The sequence below is a fragment of the Macrotis lagotis genome, chromosome 1 (genome assembly GCF_037893015.1).
Source record: "Macrotis lagotis isolate mMagLag1 chromosome 1, bilby.v1.9.chrom.fasta, whole genome shotgun sequence".
NCBI lineage: Eukaryota > Metazoa > Chordata > Mammalia > Peramelemorphia > Peramelidae > Macrotis > Macrotis lagotis.
In genome coordinates, this window is record NC_133658.1 from 298,640,376 (window position 1) to 298,658,109 (window position 17,734).

At 41.1% G+C, this 17,734-nt stretch overlaps 1 protein-coding gene across 1 annotated transcript in view; it reads right to left on the reverse strand.

The window, feature by feature from the left end:
- The window catches only part of CPNE2 (copine 2), an 87,025-nt gene extending 73,698 nt beyond the window's left edge, over nucleotides 1-13,327 (reverse strand). Inside the window, exon 1 of the mRNA XM_074211260.1 lies at nucleotides 13,234-13,327. The gene's annotated coding sequence lies outside the window, so the exon portion shown is untranslated. The remainder of the gene's footprint in view (nucleotides 1-13,233) is intronic.
- Between the last annotated feature and the right edge of the window lie 4,407 nt (nucleotides 13,328-17,734).

Here is a 17,734-nt window from a genome sequence, read left to right on the forward strand (position 1 = left end):
TTAACAATCTATAGTGAGGGTCTTTATGTTTGTCCACCCATCCCTTAACTCTTACAATAACCAATTTTTCTTTCAGGCCTTGTTGGTAAAAACCACAGTTTCTTTGACTTTTTTATTCTTTCTCATGAAACTAAGGCTGCTGGAGTTCACATATCAGTCACCTGTACTATTTTCTCACCATCTTTTTCATATATTCCTGTGTATGGTAAGAGGGGCAAAACTATTAATTTCCCTGGAATTCTATCTGACCCATCTTGTATCTGTTTTCCCTCTATATATTCTGACATCTCCTTAGAATTCCCAGTGTTGGGTTTTCCAGAGATTTCATAATGTCGAAGCCTTTTGTATGCCTCAGGGAAAGGCAGTCCTGTTAAATTTGGACAGAGTTTACAATCTGTTTTATTCAAAGAATTTTCTGAAATCCTTACTTTATAGTCATTCTACTATTAGGGTGAGTAAATTTTGCAATCAATAATAAACCTATAAATATTGGTATGCATGAAATCCCTATATATATTGAAGAAGGAAATGTTGTTCCATCAGGCAGTGTGACTGCCTTGAGTCTTCTTGCTGCGACTGCGTCAAACAGCTTAGAGACCCTGTCTCCCAACATATGATGCCATCCCATACATAAAATATACATTAGAATTTGGAGAGGTTCTGGGAAAATTGGAACACAATGCATTGTTAGTGGAATTGTGAACTGATCTCATCAGTCTGGAGAGCAATTTGGAACTATGCCCAAAGAAAAAAATCAAATTGTGCATATCCTTTGATCTAGCAATACTATTACTAGGTCTGTATTCCAAAGAGAAGTTAAAAAAAAAAGAGAAAAGAATCCACATGTATAAAAATATTTATAGCAGCTTTTTCTGGTGGCAAGAATTTGGAAATTGAGGGGATGACCATCAATTAGGGAATAGCTGAACAAACTATGGTGTATAAATAGATGTAATAAAATACTATTGTGCAATAAGAAATGATGAGCAGTTTTCAGAAAAACCTAGAAAACCTTTTATGAACTGATACAAAATGAAGTGAAAAGAACCAGAACACTGTGCACAGTAAAAAAGCATTACTGTATAATGATCAACTGTGAAAGATTTAGCTATTCTCAGATGTACAATAATCCAAGATAATTCCAAAGGACTTGACAGAAAAGGCTATCCATATCCAGAGAAAGAACTGATAGGAATCTGAATGCAGATCAAAACACACTATTTTCACTCTATTTTTTGATGATTTTTTCCCTTTGGTCTATTTCTTCTTTCCTAATATGACTAAAATAAATTATGTTTTTTTACACAATTGCAAACCTATACATACACTCACACATACATATATAAACACACACTAAATCAAGTTGCTTACTGTCTTAGGGTCGGAGAAAATGTGGAACTCAAATAGTTTTAAAATGACTGCTTAAAATCGTCTTTGAATGTAATTGGGATGAAATTTTTAAAATATACATTAAAAATAAAAATATACTTTAGAGAGGTGCAAAGTTAAGGGAAGGGGGGAATTTATCAATTTATTAATAGAGTTGGAGGTTTTGGGGGTAGACTTCCTGAAGGAACTAGCTTTTATTTGGGCTTTAAATAAAGGTTGGAGAGGAGTTCAACCAATGAGATGTGGAAGGAGGGAATTCTAGGTATGAGAGAACTGTTGTGAGCAAAGATTTGGAATAAGGAGATGCTAGCAAGAATGATGAGAAGACAAAAAAGTCATTTTGCTGTAACTTAAAAATATTTTCCAGGAAATAATATGAGATAATGCTAGAAAGAAGGATCTTGAATATGAGGTGAAAGAGTTTCAGCTTTACTTGGTAGGTAGAGAGTTACTGAAGATTTTTAAACATGTGGAAGCTGAATTGAAGGCAGTAAAAGTGGAAGCAAAAGGAGGAAAAGGGAAGGAAAGGGAAAAAGCAGTTATTTTATAACCACTATATGCCCAGTCTTGTGTTAGGAGCTTTATAAATATCATCTCACTTGATCTTCACCACAACCCTAAGAGGTAGGTACAATTACTATCATCATTTTACAACTGAGGAAATAGATACAAACAGATTAAGTGATTTGTTCACAGTCACATGGCTAGTTAAGTATGTGTGACAGATTTGAACTCAGATCTTCCTGGTTCCAGGCTCAAGAGTTCTGGCTCAAGAGTTCTATCCACCAGGGCTGCCTAGCAGGCCATAAGAAGATTATTACAGGTGGATGGTGATAATGCCTTATTCCAAATAGAATATAATCTCCATGAGGGTAGGAACTGTTCCCTTTTTTTTCTTTGTTTCCCCTGTGGCCATTCCAGGATTTGACACATAATGAATGCTACATAAATGCTTGCTGAGTGAATGGAGTCAAAATAAGAGAATCTTGGAGAAATTCCAAGAGGCTCCTTCTGAGAACAAGAGTTCATTTCTCTAGCGCCTTGGAAAAACTGTGTGCAAGTCAGTTTCCTACTACAGCCCTCAGAGGCTTTGCTGCCAAGAAAACTGTCCAACCAGAGGGAAGGAGGAGGAGTCAGTTCCATATTAGCACAGGATCAGCCTAAACCTGGCTACTTCACTGGCTTTTCACAGGCTTTTAATTTATTAAATTTAGGGAACCAAGGTGGGTTAATCAGGTGACCAGGGAACCAAACAATGAAAGTGGATGGTCCAGGAGCAGTTGGCAGTCAGAAGCCAAAGTGGTCCTCCCTGATAGCAACAACTGAAACATCTTAGACTTCCATGAATAACCTATTAGAATTTATTTACTTCAACCTTTTTTGAACTATTAATCAAAAGGCTAATGGCCAGAACTACCCTCAATAAAGGAGTCAAAAATGTCCGAGTTCTACTATGAACTAGCTCTGTCATCTTGGCCATATCACTGCCTCTCTCTTTTCAGTTTTTTTCCCCCAGTCTTTTCCTCTGTAGCAGTTGTCATTAAACTGCCAAAAATGATTCTTTAAATGGAAGTATTTCATATTTGGAAGGAATATAAGAGACAGGCACAGTAATGCACTGTTAGGTGAGCAAGAATTGATCCACAACCATTTAAAGAAAATAAACTGGAATTATTTAAGTCTTTAAACTATTTACAATAGATATTGCTATTGGGCATGTGCCCCCAAAGGAGTCAATAATGGAAGTCAGAGAAAGACCTACAATGAAATCTGGCCTCAGAAACTTACTGATTCCATGACCCTAGAAATTCACTTAACTTCTGCCTCACTTTCCTCAATTGTAAAATGGGGATCATGACGGCCAATACCTCCCACGGTTGTGAGAATCAAATGAGATAATATTTGTAAAGCACAAAGTACAGTGCTAGTTGGTTAATAAATGCTTGTTTCCTTTTCCTTAACAAATTATTCAGGGCAGGCTTCTTCATACTAAAAAGTAGCTGAATTCAGATTAATTGCAATGAATAATTTTAGATTTGGAGAATTGAGGACAAAACAAACACATCTTTCATTTGTTAGGGTGGTAAGGGACCATATAGGTGCAGGATATTGCACAAATTGCTAGACTTGGTTATTTCGTTGGTGAGTCAGGTTTATCTGTTTTTCCTTGTTACAAAAGAGATGGAAAAATATCAAGAAATGAGAGTAGTTGCTTTTATTTTTTAAAGGCATATTTTTAAATGGAAAAAATAAAATGAAGAACTAAATCTGGAATCACAAATTTAGAGCTGGAAGGGATAATCTTTAATACCATCTACCCCAATCTGCTCATTTCATAGATGAGGAAGGGAAGTCAAGGGAAGCTGAGTGACTTACACAAGGGCACAAATATAGTAAATAGTAGAACCAAGATCTGAACTCTTATCTATCCTCTCATTCTAAATCCAGGGCTCTTTGTATTATGTCACACTATCTTAGATGATATCTAAGGTCCTCTTTGACTCCAAATGCCTATGACCTATGATTTGTTTTTAGCCTATATTCCCTGATAGCTATCATAGCACAGTATGGAGGGCTGACCTTGAAATCAGGAAGTCCTAGGTTCAAGTGCTGTTCCTGATAGCTACTATATATGATCATATGACTAAGTCCCTTGACCTCTCACAGTATCTCCAGGAAACTCTCTGAGACTATAAATTGCAGAGAAGTTGTCAATCTGTCAATGAAGGAAGGTTCCAGACCAAAAATTCATCTCTTAGGGCAGGGGTGGGAAATGTCTGGCTCAATGGCCCCACAAATGACACTGCCATAGCAACTATAGGCAAAGAGCTTTAATGAGTAAATTAAATGAAGTTTTTAAGTTGATGATTTTATTCAGTCTGCAAATGCTATTATAAATATCCAAATGGCCCTTGGCAGAAAAAAAGGCTCCTCACCCTTATCTTAAGGAAAAGAGCGGCTAAGTTTACTTCTTACTTTGTGAAGCAAGTCTATTTTTTTCCTGCTAGAAAACTGCCTGCTATAAGTTTCAAGAGAATACCAAAGTTCTAGTGATGATTATGTCCAAATTCCCCCTCTGACCACCCACCTCCATGCCAGTCCTGATTTTTTTTTTAGGTTTTTGCAGGGCAAATGGAGTTAAGTGGCTTGCCCAAGGTCACATGGCTAGGTAATTAAGTGTCTGAGACCGGATTTGAACCCAGGTACTCCTGATTCCAAGGGCAGTGCTTTATCCACTGTGCCACCTAGCTGCCCCAGTCCTAATTTTCAAAATTTAAGTCCTTACCTTACTCAGCCAACTTTCACCCCACCCCAAGGAGTCCTCTTCCTTTCTGTTGGTCCATCTTTCTGGACATGGTGGTTTTATACCATTCCTGGGTTTTTGTGATAATGTTCTGAAATGATTCTCTTTCTATCACTTTGATCAATTCTCAACTTGCTGTGTGGGATATGTCATCTATATCCTTCTCTCTCTGCATGGATATATAGCCCAGAAATCAATCAAGGGAATCTCTTCTTTTCTCTTTCTATACTTTCTATCTCAGTGATGATATCTATGTGGGAAGAGAAGACAGAGGTTGTGACTTGCCTGGGGTTACATAGTTCCTGTCTAAGGATAGATTTGATCCCAGGTCTTCCTGACTTTAGGCCCAGAGCTCTGTCCACTGCACTACCAACTACTTTTATTTCTATGTAGACTATGTTTATGCTTCCCAAATCATCATTCCCCTGAATTCTACTTTCTCATTTCAAGTCTCAACCTGAGTTAAGGGGATATCTACCCAGGCAAATGAAGGCTTCCCCTTACAAGATGGGTGGATGATAACATTTTGTTCTAATGGCCATGAAGGTGGCTGAAGCAGGTGCTATGGAGTTCTTAGAGCTTGGTCAGGCATTGAAGATGCAATGGTTATACCACTGTATCCTGGGTCATTGTCTAGACTTTTGTTCTACTACTGGATTTTGATGATTAGAAATCATGATGATTCTGCCTCACTTAAATCCAATTCACTCACAAGTCTAGACATACCTGTGATGTCATTGACTCTTCAAAAATCTCTCTCATCTCCAGTTCATCTCTCCATCTTTGTTCTCATCTCATCTCCTGGATATCCCATAATCAAATCAAATTCAACATATCCAAAAGGAAACTCATCATATTTTCCCCTTTTTACTAATTGCCCTATTACCATTGATAGCCCCATCATTCTACCAATCACTTACATTCATCAACTAGAAGTTATCCCCAGACCTTCAATATCACTCACTTCATATCCCAATCAGGTGTCAAGTCTCACTTATTCTGCTTCCTCAGCATCTCTTGTACCTGCTCCCTTTTCTCCAATTATACCACAACTACTCTCATCATCTCCTATCTGTACATTAATAGTGCATTAATAGTACATTAATCTGTGCATTAATAGTGGTATCCCCCAAGCCAGTCTTCCATTTTCTCTCCTCCATCTTTCTCACAAGCTTCCATCCTCCACACAGTTGCCATATTGATTTTCTTAAGGTCCAGACCCCATCAATCCCCTGGACTCATTAAACCTCCATAGCTATCTCTATTACTCTAAATTAAAACACAAACTCCTCTATTTGGCATTTAAAGACAAATAGTTCTAGCCTATCTTTCCAAACAAAATAATTATTCATTATTCTCCATCTCAAACTCCATTTCAATTAAACTGAACTACATGCTGTTCTGCGTATATATATATATATATATATGTATAATTCTATGTCTTCATAGGCTGAGAACTATATCTGAAACTCTCCTTTTTCACCTTTGCCTCCTAGAAGTTCTACTTTCATTCAAAACTCAGATTCAAGAGCCACCTCCCAGGACAGGCCTTTCTTAATCTCCCTAGTAGGATAGAAGCTCCTTCAGGACAATAACTATCTTGTTTTTGTCGTTGTATCCCCAGCACTTAACAATTGTGTCTGAAACCATGTATATGTTTAATAAAGGGGCACTGACTTGAAATGCATACACTCTCCTTACTTTTCCCTGGCTCAAGCACAAAACTGCAATCAAGATTCCAAGGATAGGGGCAGCCAGGTAGTGCAGTGGATAAAGCACCGGCCCTGGAGTCAGGAGTACCTGGGTTCAAATCAGGTCTCAGACACTTAATAATTACCTAGCTGTGTGGCCTTGGGCAAGCCACTTAATCCCATTTCCCTTGCAAAAACCTAAAAAAAAAAGATTCCAAGGATAGGTACACCTATTTAGTTCAGTTTTAATCTAAAGGTTTAGTCTAAGACAAGGAGGATATTTACTGATCAGTTTCCAATTCCCTTCCCTTCTGACTAGGTTGTCAATGGCACCCCTTAGCATCATTCACCCATACCGATTGCAAAGGGCCTTCACTTTCAGGATGTATATCCCTCAGGACATAGAAGGGTGTGTGTGTGTGTGTGTGTGTGTGTGTGTATGTGTATATATACATATATATATATATATATACACACATATATATATTTATATTTATATATATGATGAACCTTAATAATAGAACTGCTCAGTTTCCTTCTACTGGTTAAAAACCCAGCCCTATCCCTTAATAACTAGGAATACAGATTAAGGAGCTAAGACTGGCAAATGTGTCTTTAAACATGTTATATTAAGCCAAATGGATGTGTATGATAGATTACATTTATTTAGCACATTAACAGAAGCAGTCATTACTATCTGAAGTCAAGAAAAGCCTGAGTTTCGGTCCTCCCCTTAGAGACTTAGTAGCCTTGTTACCCTGGACAAATTTAGCCTCTCCTTGACTCGGTTTCCTCATCTGTAAAGTAAGGATAATAATAGAACCTACCTCATAGGATTGTTGTGAATCTCAAATGAGATAATATAAATAAGTTGCTTGGCAAATCTTAAAGTGTTAGATAAATGTTAGCTATTATTACATATTTTATCTCATTCAGTCTTCACACCAACCCTGTGAGGTAGGTGCAATTTTCCCCATTTTACAGTTAAGTCTGAGAAAGATAAAATGGCTTGTCCAACTACTAAATGAGCTAGGATTTTAACTCGGGGCTTCTTGACTGCAAGTCTGACACCAGGCACTCTGGGATTCTTCCTCCCACCACTCACTCCGGGTCTCCAAAGACTCAACTTTTCCAACTCTACTTTCTCTTTGTGTGCAGGTAGCCTTGATTCTGCGTCTGGTTGCTGAGAGAAAGGTCAGCTTTCCCATATAACCTTTTAAATGTTTTCACCCTTAGTGATAGAATTGTAGGAATTCTGATTTGGCTGGAATCTCAGAGGTGATTTCATCTACCTTATTCTTGCCTAGGAATCCCTTCTACAGAATCAAGTGACAGGGGCAGCTAGGTAGTACAATGAAGAGAGTCCTGGAGTCAGGAAGACCTGAGTTCAAATTCAACTGTGTGATTTTGGTTAAGTCATTTAACCTCATTGCCTTGTAAAAAATAAAACAAAAAAAGAAATACAGAATCAAGTGGTCACTCAGTCTTTGTTCAAAGCCTTCTAGTGAAAATGATCTCAGCATCTTCTCAGGTGATCAATCCCAATTATTCAATAGTCCTGACTATGAAGAAAAAATGTGATTATATCCATCCAAACCTGCTTATCTTTAACACACTGTGTTTCTAGTTCTACCCTCCAGGCCAAGTAGAGTTAAGTCAAGAGGCCTCAGGACCTCCTACAGTGAGAACAGATTTTTTTTTTCCTTTCAGCAAGGCTGAAGTCCCCCATGGCTAGGAGGAGGGGGCTGTTACTAATGATGTAGATTATAATCCTCCACTGTCCTAACTTCTTATTAGAGTATAAATTCCATGAGGTCAGGCACCAAGTCTTGCATAGGCTCTGTGTTTTCCTACTGTCTAGCTCAACTCCCTGAACATAGTAGGCACTTAATGTTCCATTTATTTCTGTTAAAGGAATTACAACTAGGTGACTGAGAGGTTAGAATACTAGACCAGGAGTTCAGAGTTTAGTTAAGATCTAAATTCAAATCCAATCTCAGATACTTATTAGCTATCTAGATAACCCACTTATCTAATGACTGTCAATCATAATAATAGTACCTACTTCCCAGAGTTATTAAGAGAATAAAATATGATCATATTCATTCATAAAGTGCTTTACAAACTTTAAAGCAAGATGTAAATGCTAGCTATTATTATTATTATTATTATCCTCATTATCATCTTGCAGACTTGAAAGCCTATCTCTAAGAGGAAGTCTTCCAAAGGGAATAAATAAAAACGAGGAAGACAAAGTACAAAGCATTCAAAACTATTTCCCCCCCAAGGTAGATACTGAGTCATCTCTTTTTTTATAGCTATGAAAACTAAAATTCAAACAGGCTGAATAACTTGCCCATGGCTAACCAACTCACTAGTAAATATTAGAGCCAGAGGTCAAACCCAGGTCTCTTCAACTCCAAATTCTGTGCTCTTGCCCTACTAAGAAAAAAGAAGCTGAACCTGTGATTTCCAGGATGAAAATCAAGTAGAAGGAAAGGAATCAGCAATAGAGATCTCATTCGGAACTAATCCTCACTACTAGATAGTTCATTTACTCCCAGAAGTTATTTCCCCTTCCCAGGGAGCCAGTTAAGCCTAAAGCTGATCACGCAAAAGTGGCAAGCTGGAGCAAAGGAAGTAAAGGATAGCTAGGGAAATAAGAGAGTGATATATGGAACCTAATCACAGTCTCTGCTGCAAGAAGACTGTATTATGAGACCCTCTCAGAGTCAGGGGAAAGAGAGATCAGTAAAGGATAGATTTGGTTATGTAATTAGGCTGGATGTGCAGTCCTTATTTGGGTAAGGAACAAGTTACACACCTTGTTTATAGGTGTTGATACTTATATAAGTCTCAGACCTGACACGATGCAGGCTTTGTTCTATGCCCCTATGTGGTACAGTGAGGCTATCAGACTTGCATTGCTAGAGGATAGCAGACAGAAGCTAGCTTGCCCAGAGGAGTGGACAATGGCAGGACTGTGAGTGGACAGCAGGAGAAGAGGACTAGCAACTGGGGAAACTGATAAGTAAACTTGAGTTATAAAGATTGAAATATATGTGTGTGGACTTCCACCACCAAGGCTGTACTTTAAAAAGGTATAAATCTCTTCCTCTCTGAATAATGGATGTAGAAAAAACCTGGCAAGTTCCTCCCTTACAATTGTTGTTCCTGGCAGGATTTGTCTGAGGTTAAAAACCTCTTGGACTTGTACTAGACACAACCGATTTGATTTGTTTTTCAATTGGCATCATGAACAGGATTGGTATTTGATATATAAACCCCTTCCTTTTGCAGAGAAGGAAACTGAGCCCCAGAGAGGTTAAGTAACTTGTCCAAGTCACAATGGAAGTATATAAGTGGCAGAAACAGAATGTGAACCTATATCACATGTCCCTAGGTCAAGTGCTGCTTCCTCTAAGCCACACAGTCTCAACCCATAAAGCCTGAAGGATTCTAGTCTTTCATTTGGGGGTGTCTTTCACCCAATCATTTGGGAGCTGGATCCTTTATACCACCAGAGGATAGGCAGTTGACTGAGCAGCCTGATTAGTAACAGTGTGCTAACATTTTATGAGTCCATAATGATGATACCCCTGATGATGGTCCCCTGAAGCCTCCTTTGCTTGTTTTCACCTCTCTCAAAGTTTAGGAGGCAAAGAAAGGGGAATCTGCCTTGAGAAAGGGTCCATTTACCAGAAAGTCGTCTTAGGTTGGTTTCACAGGGACACTCAGCTGGCTCTGTATTCAATGTTCTTTCAGTTTCATAATGAGGTTAAGGGATAGAATACTGCACTAGGTACTTGGGACAGTAACAATAATACATTTATATAGCACTTTCAAGCTTGTCAAATGATCACTATTTTGCAGATTATGAAAAGAAATCCACAGAGGTTAAATTATTTTCCAAAGGTCATACTATTACTGCAGGCACGGATGAGTTGAAATCTGCATGACTGGAGAGAGTATCTACATTGTTGAGATCACTGATTCATCTGAATATTTGAGTGGACTATGGAAGAAAAGATTCTTTTAATAACAGGGATCATTTTGTTTGAGCCTCTCATTATTAACATCAAATGAGGTGTAAAACAGGGAGATATGTTTGGCAAATGTACATAGCATTGTGATAGAAGATTTCTACCTGAAAGTTTAAATAGAAGATATTTCCCATAGAAGATGTGGTTCTCCTGATACTTCCATATCAGGATGGCATTATGCTGATTGCATTAGGCAAGCCCTGGAATATGGCAGAGTTTACTAAATGAGATCACTCAAAAGAATTTGGCAGAACAGCAGTATAGAAGGGAAAAAAAACAAGTGAATAAAAAATGCTTATTTTTCCAGATTACAATATGCAGCTAGACATACAACCTACAAAGCTGGTCTGTCAGATTTGGAAGAATCCCAAAGATGGACAATGAACTGGACCCAGAATTGAACAAAATAAAGCAAGCTGTTTAGTATTTTGGAAATTGTGCAGTGCCTTCAATAATTCCAAATTTCTCCATAAAACAAAGGTCCATCTTTTTAACACCAACAATATTCTGGTGATGCCATGAAGTTGCAAGTCTCAGAATACCATAGTGTCTTAAAAATAAATTGTGGGTTACCTAAAGGGCAGTGGAGAGGTGAATGTAGACGTAAGTAGTTTGCATATATTATCAGTGACTTCCAATGACAGTAAAAAGGGATAGGAATATATGTATTTGTGTAAAAGGGATGAGTGCAAATTCACATCAATTACTGATCTTTGAGCCTAGAGTAGAAGAATCTCATTGGGACCCATGTTAGAATTCTCATGTCCTCAAACCTGCCAAATGGAATGGGTGCCAAGGCCCATCATCATTTTCTCTCAGTCTGATAAAACAGGATCTTAAAAAGGAGGGAGTAAGAAAGGGAAAATGGGTTGACACCAGCAAGGTTGGTCCATTTGTTTCTGTCCCCAAACAGTTATTTGGATTCTACAACTCAGGTACCCATAATTCTCTCATAGTTATTTCTGGAGAATGTGGGCAACAAGAATAAGAGCCTAAGAAACATGCAAGAGTGGAATTTGAGTGTAAATGTCACTCCCTTTCATTGTCTGTCCTTAAGAAAGTGATTCCAATAAGGTGTCCTATTTGCCTCCTTCATCCAATTATGACACAGTACCAATCCCACAGTCTATCAACAGAAAGCAAGAGTACAGGGCCCACCAGCATCAAGACAGGGAGAATTACTATAATAATAATAATTCTTTATATTTGTATTGAAAAACACTTTCTTATATCAATTTTAGTTTCATCCTCACATCACTACATGATGAAAAGAAGACAAGGATTATTATCCCTTTTTAAGAAGAAGAAACAGATCTAAAGAAGTTGTGATTTGTCCAATGGCAGATAAGTAATTTATCAAGTAGCCCAACTTAGACCACAGGGCTTTTTCCTCTGCATCACAGGGTTTGGGGATCACTGATGGTTGGGACTTTATTACCTTTATGGAAACTCAAAGGTCAGAAGACCTCATTAAGAGCTCAGTCTCCAGGCCAATGCCAAAAACTCATTCTTTACTCCTATGATGCCCCTTTCATCCATGCAAACTGAAGCATGAGCAAATAAAGGCCTGTTGATTTTTAATACTATCCCCCTAGTCAGAGCTCTCCTCTTCCCCTACTCTACCTTATGGCTTCTCTAAACATTCTAATCTGTAATTTAATATGAGTATAATATAAATGGATCAAACCAGTCTCATAAGGCATTACAACCATACAATTAGGTCAATTTAAAAAACTGATCCCTCCACTTCTAAATACTATTATCCTCTAACTTCTCAGACTTCCTGGGACCCTTCAATATCCAAGCCTCGAAGGCATCTCCAATCACAACTTCTCCTTCCTTTCCTTTTCACAGGGAAGTTACCAGCCATAATCAGAAGGGAGGAGGGAATGAAGAGGGTGGGGAAATGTTTTGAGCTGTTTCCAGAACACGCATCATATGAGAAGAGGAAGGTAAGGGAAAAGAGGCCTCTATTGCTCTTTCCCCTTCTAAAATAAATGGGTGCCAGACAGTTTTTGTGGGGGGTGGGGGGGCGGGAGACAAGTTTGCAAACACACTGACTTCTGGGAAGACACCCAGCTCCAATTCGCTCTCTTACTCAGGTCCCTTCCACATGGGCTCCACCCATTCCCGCCACCACGGGGTGGGGGGCGAAATTAAGCTGACCTGGGAATTCGGATGCCAGGGTTTCGATATTACTGAGGACTCCTGGGGGGAAGGGGGGATAAAGGATGGAGGGAGTGGGAAGATGGAGAGAAGTGCAAGGCTCTGGCAACCCGACCAAACGGGGTGAAGCAAGCTTCATTCTTTTGTGCTAGTTTTTCCCTCTCCCCAGATTCCCCCTTGCGCAGGTCAGTCCTGTGCCATGTTCAAACTCCGCTTGAGGCTCAGAACAAAGTAAGTCGTAGGAATGGGGCTTCGGAAGCGGCGGAGTCGCTAGAGAGGCCACCTCCCTAGTCTCCTCGCAAATGCCGCCGCTTGGGAGGAAGTGGGGCGCCCTCCGGTGGGCGGGCTGGAGCGGGGTCACCAGGCACTGGGGGGAAATATTCTCGGGTGAATGTGGGAACCAAGTCACCCAGGACCCGAGTTCTTTCTTTTCCTGTGGATGCTCCCCACCCAGACTAGGAATTTCTACTCCCCTAGATCGCCCCCTCGGGTTCGGACCTCAGGCTGGAGAGGGCGGATAGCGAGCCCCAACTTCCAGCCAGCTCAGCGCCGCTCCGTCCAACCCAGCCCCGTTCTGTGCCGTCCCGTCCAATTCCGTCCTCCCTTCGCCTTAATCCCGAGGGAGCCAGCCTAGACTTACCGCTCCTGGGCTCGGGGTTCCCAGCCACCCGCGGGCGCTGCAGACGCCGTGGGTCCGGGGCGCCTCTGCCGCCTCAGCGAGCGATCGCCGCAACCCCGGACCGCTGCCTCTGGGGCATCCCCGAGGGCTGGCTCCCTCCGGGCCCAAGGAGCCCGCGGGACTCCCGGACACAGCTCTGGCCCGGGACGGGGCTCACGCCGCGGCCCCCATGCCCGCTCAGCCTCGCGGTTCTGGCCCCAGCCCTGCTCCGGCTCCGGGTCCCGGTCCTCCTCTCCTGGGCCGGGCGGCGGCTCGGGCTCCTCCCACAGCTGTGGGCGGGGGGGTCGGAGAGGAGGGAAGTGAGGAGGGCGAGGCGGAACGCTTCCAGGAGGAGCCAGGGGGACTCAAAGCCCAGCAGAAGCGGGGCCCCCGTCCCACCCGGGCGCCAGCAACCGACCCATGGCGGGGGCTCCAAGCCTCCGCGGCTGGCGCGCCGGACCTTCGAGGTAGGGTTGCTCGACTTCCGAAGGGTCGCGGCCGGAGCTCCGGGCACCTCCGCGCTGGAGCGCGAGGTCGGGGCAACTCCAGCTCTGGCGGACCCAGAGCCAAGCGCCCTCCTTGGGCGCTGGCAAGCGGCGGGTCCTCTCGAGGTTGCTCTCCCTGCCCTGGCGCCGCCGATCTCCAAAGACCCCTGCTGCCGGTCCGTGGTCAGACGCAGCGGAACCGAGCAGTGGGCTGGGCCCGGCTCACGCAGCGCCCCTGCCCCACGGTGAGGTGGAGGCTACCCTCCGCCAAGATCTGGTCTGTTGTGTGCAATTCGGTCTTGCGCTGGGTACTGACTTCACTCAGCACCCTAAGGAAATGCCTCCCAGCTGAGCTCTCTAGAGAAACAGGAAAGGCAGGGGCGTTGTTTGGGACATATTATTGTAGCTGTTTGTATTAGGAAGGATCTCAGTATCTTCATGCTGCCAGAGGCTTGGAGGATGACACAGATTCTTCCCGTGTGGCGTACTGCCCAAAACCTCAAGGTGGGTAAAACCCGGTCAGAACTGCTGCCTGGGGCCTCCTTAGTGTCACAGCAATTAGCTTTGTCTTTGGTAGTTAAGTAAAGCAAGTCTAGGCGTCCCTCTCCTGAAGAGCACCTTCTCCTCAAAGAAGAAACAAAATCTTCTACAAAGCTACCCCTACTAAAAACTACTTAATCTTTCATACAAGCTTGTAGCCATGTCTTTACATTCATGCACAGGATGAATATGTGCAGGATACTACTTACCATACAGACAAACTTCCATCAATTGACCTTTGGAAATGGGAGGATGCTTTGATTTTTCTGAATAATTTCTAATCCCTAAATCGACATTGTGTTAGAGATTAAAAGGCTGAAGAAATTCTAAATTAATCCCTGATCCCAAGAAACTTTCATTCTAATGAATGTTGGCTTTCTTCAGTAAGATGCTACTGCTGATGGCCAAGAAAAATGTTTTAAGGTGGTTCAGGCTAGCATTTTGAAGATGTGATGAATTCACATAAAAGATTGATTCTTGTGCTAGAGATATTTAGGGACAAAAGAGTTTATTCAGGCATTACTCTGATTAAAATAAGTCATCAAATTCAATAACAATAATATGGACTGGGTTTCTTAGGGAAATTTAGTAAAAGCTAAGAGAGTAAGTAAAGGCTATATTGCAAGATTGTTGCAACTGAGCTGATCAGAAGAGAATAAGCAGCATAACAAGAAGGCAGCATAAAGAGAGGAGATAAGCAATAACTAGTAGGGGAAAAGACCAAGAGTTATATAGATACATGCTGGGAAAGGGTAATGGAGGAATTGGGCCATGTTGACTGATGTTTGTCCTTCATTCTTGTAGAAAACCATGACCTCAGGGAGGTGATGGCATGACAAGCAAATGATTTGGGTGAGGAATGAGGTGCTGAGTTAAGTCACCAGCCTCACTTTCTTTTCTCTAGTCATCTGGGTTCAATGGGGGTCATCTGGGTCAAGTGGCCAGATAAGAATCAGGATGACAGGAGTTGGCTCTGGATTCAAAGTAATCAGGGTCAAGTGACTTCCCCAAGGTCACATAGCTAGTAGGAGTGAAGTGTCTGAAGCTAGACTTGAACTCAGATCTTCCTGAGTCCAGGATTGGTACTCTATCCACTGTACCACTTAGCTGTCCTATTCAAGAATGTCCTACTAAGAATGTAATGTCTTTAAATAGTTCCTGTAAGTTAGACAAAGGAAGGAGATATGGGTGGACTTCATATAGTTTCTGTAATAATGGAAGTAGTTTCTATAGAATAGCTTTGAACAATGGGATGGGAATAAGTTTTTTATTTTATTTTATTTTATTTTTTTAGGTTTCTTCAAGGCAGTGGGGTTAAGTAGCTTGCCCAAGGCCACACAGCTAGGTAATTATTAAGTGTCTGAAGCCATGTTTGAACTCAGGTACTTCTGACTCCAGGGCTGGTGCTCTATCCACTGCCCCACTTAGCCACCCAGGGGAATAAGTTTTAATGTAAGATAAGCACTGAAAGAAATAGGTTAATTATTTAGCATAGTCAGCAGTGAGGGAACAGATTAATTTTCTGCCTAATATCTCTCTACTACACTGCTACAATTCTGCTAATACTACTACTATCACTATTAACAACTAAAACAATTAAAAACTAACTGATTATATATCACTTTAAGATTTGCAAAGCACTTTATTGTTTGGTTGTTTATTTTTTTTTGCAAGGCAAATGGAGTTAAATGGCTTGCCCAAGGCCACACCACTAAGTAATTATTAAGTGTCTGAGACCGGATTTGAACCCAGGTACTCCTGATTCCAGGGCCTGTGCTTTATCCACCTAGCCATCCTGCAAAGCACTTTATATGTAAACACATAGATAAAGTGCAAGGCAAGATAGGGAGTGATAGGGGCAAAGAAAAGATCCACACCAAGTGCTCTGGAAATTTGAGGGATAGAATATTTTCAGTTGGGGAGATTAGCTAAAGCTACTCCAAAGAGTTAGCACTTGAATTGAACCTTGAAGTATTCTGTACAGTAGAGAGGAATAGGGGTATGAGGGCAAGGCCCATGTGAATCAAGAAGGAGACAATGTGTCAAAATTGGAAGAAGGGCGGCAGGAAAATTCAGTTTGGCTATAATGTAATATATAAAAGGAAGTATTGTCACAATGTGGAAAGGTATGTTAAAGTCAGACTATGAAGGGCCTTAAATATCAAGCTGAGGAGTTTTAACTTTATCCTAGAGAGTGGGGTGCCACTGAAAGTTTTAGAGCATATCCAATCTATTTTGTAATATCTCTCTTCTCTCCTAATTCTATCATCACCTTGGTTACAGGCCCCATCTCTTCACATCTAAACTTTGTCAGTCTCCAGGCCACAAGTATCTCTGCTCTTCTGTCTAGCCTTCAGTAAATTATCATAAAGTTGATTTTCTTAAATCTAAAGTTTGCCCCTTAATGATGCAGGGAAAAGATGAAGAGAACTGTGAATGTAGCAATTGGGTGGAGATGTAAATTGACTACCACCTACTCTTGAGATTTAAATTGACTTAGAAGTGAGAGAATTATGATTGTAACAAATAATTTGTAATCTCCTCAAATTGGGTAGAGATTCCTTATTACCATTGATTCATTGTTTAATGTAAAATTTGCATTCTGATATCCCTAGGCTTTACCCTCCACCTAATTCCTGGTCCAGTAAGAGAAAGAGAGTTCATCTTTTTGCCCTCTGGATGAGAGGCAAGACGTAAAAACCTGGGTTGGACTACAGCTCAGAGCCACATTCTTCTGGCCATGGCTCAGTCAATGCTGCTTGGCTGTTCTTCTCTCTCTCTCTCTCTCTCCCCCTCTCCTCCTCTCCTTCTCTTCTTTCCTAAGTCTTGTAACCTTTCTAATACATTTTTATTTTCGAGTCTGAATAATGATTCCCCATAGGCAGAAAACCAAACTCAAGTAGCCAGCAGCTACATAATGATGATCCAGCTAGGATAAAATTCTCTGCTCAGACTTAGGAAACTGGATCAAGTTCTATAGATGAGAAGCACATTCTTTTTTTTAGATCCTAGATTTTTCGAAAAGTAGGAAAATTATTGGACCTTTAGCTCTCCTTCTGTTTCCAGTTTTCCAGAAATGGAAAAAGGTTGAGTTTTGTGGGGAGTCAGCTAAGCTGATCTCATGTGGCATTTTGCACAGTAGTCCCGGTGTGGACCTGCCCTGTTGTTCAGACTAACTGGAGAAGGCAGTTCTTAGGTGTCTTTGGTTTATACACCATTGTGGAGTAAGGGCCATTAAGGAAGGACATTCTGTGTATGTCCAATTGACATGTTTGCCTACCTGTAAATTGATGGAGAATTAAAATATGGGGGGACTTGGTACCAAAAAGTCTTGGGTTGTATGCTTGCTCCTTGGAAGGAATTAGATTTGACAAAAGCAAAGCACCTGAGCTCCTGGAAATTATCTTTGGGTGGAATTCTCTCTTTTTCTCTTTGAAATGCCCTCTCTCACACCCCCA